Here is a 6321-nt window from a genome sequence, read left to right on the forward strand (position 1 = left end):
AGGGCACAAGGCGACCAGACGCGTTGATGTCACTATTCATCAATGCGACAATAACTCAACAAGGACATGACATAGTGGCAGTGGACGACTGGACGCGCCAGTAGTGGAGTCCGATCGTATTCTGAGAGGTTCTAGAGCGACGTAAATGCGACCGAATGCGTCTGGTCGATGATGACCGTACTTAGCAGTGAGTCCGATCAACGCGCTCGCTCCAACGGTCGAGAAGACCAGACGCGTCCGGTCAGGATGACAATAGTGTTCGATCACTAGCAGAAACGTTGGTTTTGATTCCAACAGCTAGTTCTATCACTTAGGGCTATAAATATGCCTCCAACCGGCCAAGACAAGTATAGAGGGGTGAGGAAACATACCAAGGGTGTTGAGACACTATTTTAATGTTCTCCACTTGCATAGTGCTTAGCGAAATATTAGATAATTAGTATAGGTGCTTTGCAAAGTGCTTAGGTTGATTAGACCACCGTTTATGCGCTTGCTCTAGATTTAGGCCTACTATTTAGTGAGGTTTGCACACCTCTTACCACTCGGTGCTTGCGCGCACCACTGTTGTACATCGGAGGGGCTTTTAGTCTTGCGAGATGACATCAACCACGTTTGTGGTGTGGCCGTCACCGTGTACCGAAGGGAACAAGGCCCGCGATGGTTTGGTCGAAAGCTTGATAGTGAAGACGGTGGGGAGCAGTCCAAGAGAGGCTTGCTAGAAGGCACATGGGAGACCCACTTGCGCGAGGGGAAAGCCTGAGGTTATCCACGGAGCTACCCGACCGAGAGTTTAGCCCTTGCGAGGGATTCCTCGCGAGGGGTCCAACAAGGACTAGGGGGAAGCTTGAGAGCTTCTCGATACCTCGGTAAAAATACCGGAGTCATCGACGGAAGTTTGCATCTCTACCTCAACTTTACCTTCCGCACTCACATTGCCACCTTGGTTGTGTGCTTTACTTTCTTAGCTTAGTTGATAGGCTAGTTGATACGATTGGAACCTAGGTTGCATAACTCATTTGCAGTAGAGATAGCAACACACTTAGCAAAATCATAGTTGCACATTTAGATAGATTACTATTTTGCATAGGTTTTGCTAAGGTGGAAATTTAAGGCCATAGTTAGAAGTACATTTTTAAGTTATCTAATTCACACCCCTCTTAGGTGCCATGGTCCTTACAAGGTGGACATGTCACATGCGTCCCCAAGTATGAAAAATGTATCATACGATGCACGGAAAAATGTACCAACAATAGGAGGGAATATGTGTTCTCTATGTAATATTAATGTCGACGCCAAAAATTTGACGCTGGGAACAAAGTGATCAACGCCGGCGAGAGGCCCGCGCGGAGCAGATCCTAAGCATCTCTTTGGGCTTTGGAAGGACACCACCGGACCGGACGGTCGTGACCTTAGGGGGCGTCCTAGTCAATTTGACCTGCAATTGACATGGGAGCAATATTGATCAGTAATTTAAGATGGAACATGCCGGTCGTTTATCCAGATAGTTCCAAATATGCGGTCAAGTGGCCAGTAAGACAAGGCTATCGACTAGAGAGTCGATATCCAGCATGTTCATGGTGTATGATAAGTAAAACAAGCATATCGGCAATCATCAGTTACTCAATTACATAGATCTAACCTGTCGATTAGCATGAAAGCATGCGAAAGATGTAAAAAGATTGACGTAAAAGCATATGATTTAATTGAGAAACATACTAGCTTTTAACCAAGACAAAAACAAGTAAAAAGCATGTAAGCAACCAATATATATTCTCAAAAGGCAGGCTATCGGCTAAATAGCCGATTCCAGCGAAAGAAGGGTCATAGCATGCAACTACTCAACCATTAAACATGTATAAACCCGTACGCCTACCAGATCCAATCAACTATCTTTATCAGTGGGGGGTCAAACCTAACCGATGCAGCCATAATAAGGATAATGGATTAAACCTTCAAAGCATATGGATCTATAAACGCTTAACGAGATCGCGAGAACACGCTATAATTGTGAAAGCTTAGGCGATCAGCTAAATAGCCGATGCAAACATAGCATGCAGCCGAAGACTATGCTTGGCCACAAGCAAGTCCTACTACATGATGATTTCCAATCTATGATGCTAGCAGTGGGGGTCAGACCTAACCGATGTAGCCATAAAATCACACTTTTAGACCAGATCCTATCAACTAGCAAGCCTTACCTAAGGCTAAACATGCCCGACCACATGCTATCTTCGATCAAGATCAGAACAGAACGGCTAGGCTGGCAAGAACCATCATCAAAGTAGGATATAAATAATGTAGTACGACGAGATGATGATTCAAAAAAGATATAAAGTCGATCTATCTCAATCTTAACCGGGCAGGGGATTCATATCAAAATTCGTACAAGATCAGACTTAACCGAGGGCAACCGTGTGGATTTTGATAAGAATCGAGGATAACTATCATCAATTGCAAAAGATTAGACTTAACTGAGGGCAGTCTTACAATCAACCGATGATAACTAACTTATACAAAGCTTGCAAGAGGTCAGACCTAACCGATGAAGCCTTACAAACAAGGTATGAGTCGTGACGGATACTCACAGACAAACCGGAGGTCGGACCTAACCGATGCAACCCTGCTCGCCGAAGAACTTGTCGAAATCTACTCTACTCCTACTCCTAAGGGGTGGCGTGAGCTGAAAAGTAAAGGTACTAATTTGTGTTGATCGTTGGAGATGTTTATTATAATGGTCGAGGTTCAATATTTATACCCAAGGCCTAACTACGAGTCCTGGTCGAACAAGACCGGTTACAAAACTTGGAAAAAGCGAACAAAACTTCCTAATCTAGGATAACTTGGACTCCAATCTTTCCCTTCTATGGAGCCTGACGTGCCTTGTTGATCCTGCCGATAGGGCTCACTCCCTTGGAATGATGATGTCATCTTCATTTTGATGGCATTTTGGCTAGCCAATCCTTGTTGAATATCTCGGCTTCCCCCTGATGAATTTAGATCTCGGGGTCCTTTCTTTTTTGAACCAAATTTTGGTGTCAACACATGCCCTCCAATTTTGGAATAAAAATGATTTTATTGCAAAATTACTTTCTATGGCCGTTGCACGCGTTGCACCCAACCATTTGCTCCAATCTCATACCAATTTCTTCGACATCCTTGCAGATCTATTCCATTGGCTTCTCTTGACTAAGGATTATATCAAAGATTGTGGTGTTCGGTTATCTGATGGTGATCATCCTCTCGACCTCTTGAGCCATCCTTCTCTTCTTCCAACTCATGCTCATAGCCGATCTCCCGTTATTCCTTGAGTCTTATCATATTTGCACATAAATTCTTCTATCATTGTTGACCGTTGCACCAGCGACTGGCTTCCTAGATCAATCACCTTTCTTGTCGAGGTCCCGAGCTTGGTCCATCAGCTAATCTTATCCTTTAGTCGATCAAACTTTAACTGACCAATCCTAAGGTCTGCCTCCGGACGCATCTAGAAATACAAAACCGTGGTGGATAACATTTTACGTCCACATCTGGATTCGAATGAAACTCCAGAAAAATGGTAACTCTTCCGCCCAACCGTTGCTTTCTCATTTGGATACGTGTAGCCTTCTCGATTCTTAGAATAGCCTCTCGCCTTCCATTAACTGTGATGCAACTCGATGAACCTACCCCACATCAACCTTTGCCATAAATATACCCTAAGGGGACGATCGTAAGGTCACATCTGTGTTTTCCTTCCCTCTTGTTGCTACACAATCTTTTCTTCCTCATCCCCATATCTCAAAACTCAGTCCCGAAGAACAATGGCAGACGGTAAATGCCCCGCTGACGATCTCCTAGAAGAGGATCTTCCCCTGCATCGGCGTCTTTGCGTCCCAGGGTAGGTTTAGTCATGCTTTAAGATTTCTCATTCGAGGTTTACTCATTCTGTATCTTCAAAGGACCATCTCTTGTGCTGCTACTCATAGCATGCTGGTGAGATTTGTGGCCCAAGGTGCTCAGTCGGTGGCGTCATCAGCCTCCTCCAATGACTCTTCTGATTCGTATACCAGAGATGATGCACGACATTATCTCCATGAGTGGGATGAAGCCTTGGGTCGCTATTGGGAGGCAGCCCAAGAATCCAAGCATCTGAAGGCCGCTCTAACTGCCTCCCAAACTGCTCTTGCATCATGGAAGGGGAGAGCAGTGCCGTCCGGGCGTGATTGGTAGAATCCAACACCAGAGTTAAGGGTAAGGTTTTTAGGAGAAGCCCTATTCCTATCACTCTGCGCCATCGTGTTTTTTCCTGATGATTGTTTCCTTGTTGTAACTCTGATGGAGGAGTTGGAGGCCCTTCAACTAGGAGCGAATATGTTGTCAGAGCTCTGAATGCCCGAGGTGACCTAGTGATGAGTCGTCTTCATGATATCCTCGTGCGCGCCGAGAAGATCGCCCTCCATGGTGCCCGCCATGGGGCCACGGTGGCCCTAATGACCGCCTAGGCAAACTTTAGGCATGAACTTCGGTGGCTCCAACCTAGCTTCACCAGTGGAGATGATCATCATGATCTGGTGGAGGACTTCACTAGGCATGCAAATACCGCCGCATATGCTTCTTCGGCCAAAGGGATTGTGAACAAAGTTTTCTCCGGCCAGTACTTTGTATTTAGGGACTTATTATGAATAAAAACAGTTGGTTTCCCCTACGTTGAATTCTCTGTCTGACCCTATGAATGCCACTGATGCCCTTTTCTATATGATTTGTATTTTTTTCATTTATATTTGCACTATAGGCAATGCATACCGCACCGGCTTTTGCCTTCTTAGGCTGAGTTGGGATCTTTTATTTTTGTTCTAAAGGCGATACTCTGCTAATATCGGTTGTCAAACTTGGCGATGATCTGTGCTTAAGCGCCAACCCTTAATCATCAGGACTTGAAATCTTGAATAATAGTCGATGATGATTCAAGTACTAAATCTTTATGAAAACTTAATAATCATCGGCCGTCAAGCTCAGTCAAAGTGTTGTGCAATCAAAATCTAACTCTTTAAAATAGAACGGCTACATTCTAACTCATAAGAGCAATGTTTAGCTGATCCATAATAACTAACTAAAGAAGTCATTAAAATAAACTCTTAGAGCCGATTGCTTGGATCGGCTATTGACATTCATCATTGACTTTGACGATGCCTCCTTCCTAGAAAGTACTAGAGAAGCATTCATAGTCTTCAAATTCTAGTATGCTGGATCAGCTATTGCTACGCTTACGGATGTATCAGCCTGAACCACTTCGATGTTGTTTCCTTACCACTAGATAAGGCATTGGTGCATTGTGGAAGGGATGTAGCAATTAGCGTAGATCTAGTCATGACCCAAGAGCAGACTATATGTTCCTTTACCATCGATGACGAAGAAAGTAGTAAGCAAGGTTTTACTTCCAATCGTCAATTTGACATTAAGTGCCCCTCGGGTCTTAGACGCATTGTCACCAAAGTCTTTCAACATCATGTCCATTTTAAGCAGATCTTCTGGGCCTTTTCCAAGCTTACGAAAAGTAGTGTAGGCATTAGATTGACAGCAGCACCTCCATCGACTAACATCTTAGTCATCGGCTTACCATCGATAAATCCTTTCATGTATAAAACCTTTAAGTGTCGATGCTGAGATGGCTTGTCAAATATAGCTTGTTGGGACTAGAGGGCTAACTAAGCTATCTCTTCTCCCAATTCTTCTTCATCATACTACTCCCCATCATATTCTTCTTGTTCATATTTGGAGGGAGCCCTGAACTCGGTAGGTAGGATGAAGACCATATTAATATTAGCCGACGGCTTACCCTTATCGGTTGTTTGCTTGACACGCCATGTCTAAGGTCTGCTATACTTCTGATTTTCTAATTCTCTGTTCCTCAGGCGTTGAACTCTTCTCTTTTGGCTCCTTGTTAGACCTCCTAGACACCATTGGCCCTTCTACCAAACATATTCTTTGTCTTCATCGCGATCAGGCCAATTTTGATCATGGACACGCTTGTTGAACCAATCATGAACTCCTTTATTTTTTATGTGTCGATCCATATTGTTAGATTGATAATTTAAACGCTCATGGATGGACCGGTAGTTGGCTTGAGATTGCCTAAACTCTGCATACTAATTACTGCACACTAGATAGTTTTGTCTTGTAGGCAATTTCAACCTTTGTTCCAGCAGTGTCTGAAGAAAGGATAACTCCAATGTAGCTCGGCTTGTTCTCTTTTGTACCTTTCTTCTTCACACTGACGCTCATATTCTTCTTCCTTAAGCCAGTGCTGATAGTCCTTTTCCTTCTAGCGTTGCCACTTGTTTA

This window comes from Miscanthus floridulus, chromosome 16 (genome assembly GCF_019320115.1).
Source record: "Miscanthus floridulus cultivar M001 chromosome 16, ASM1932011v1, whole genome shotgun sequence".
In the NCBI taxonomy this organism is placed as follows: domain Eukaryota; kingdom Viridiplantae; phylum Streptophyta; class Magnoliopsida; order Poales; family Poaceae; genus Miscanthus; species Miscanthus floridulus.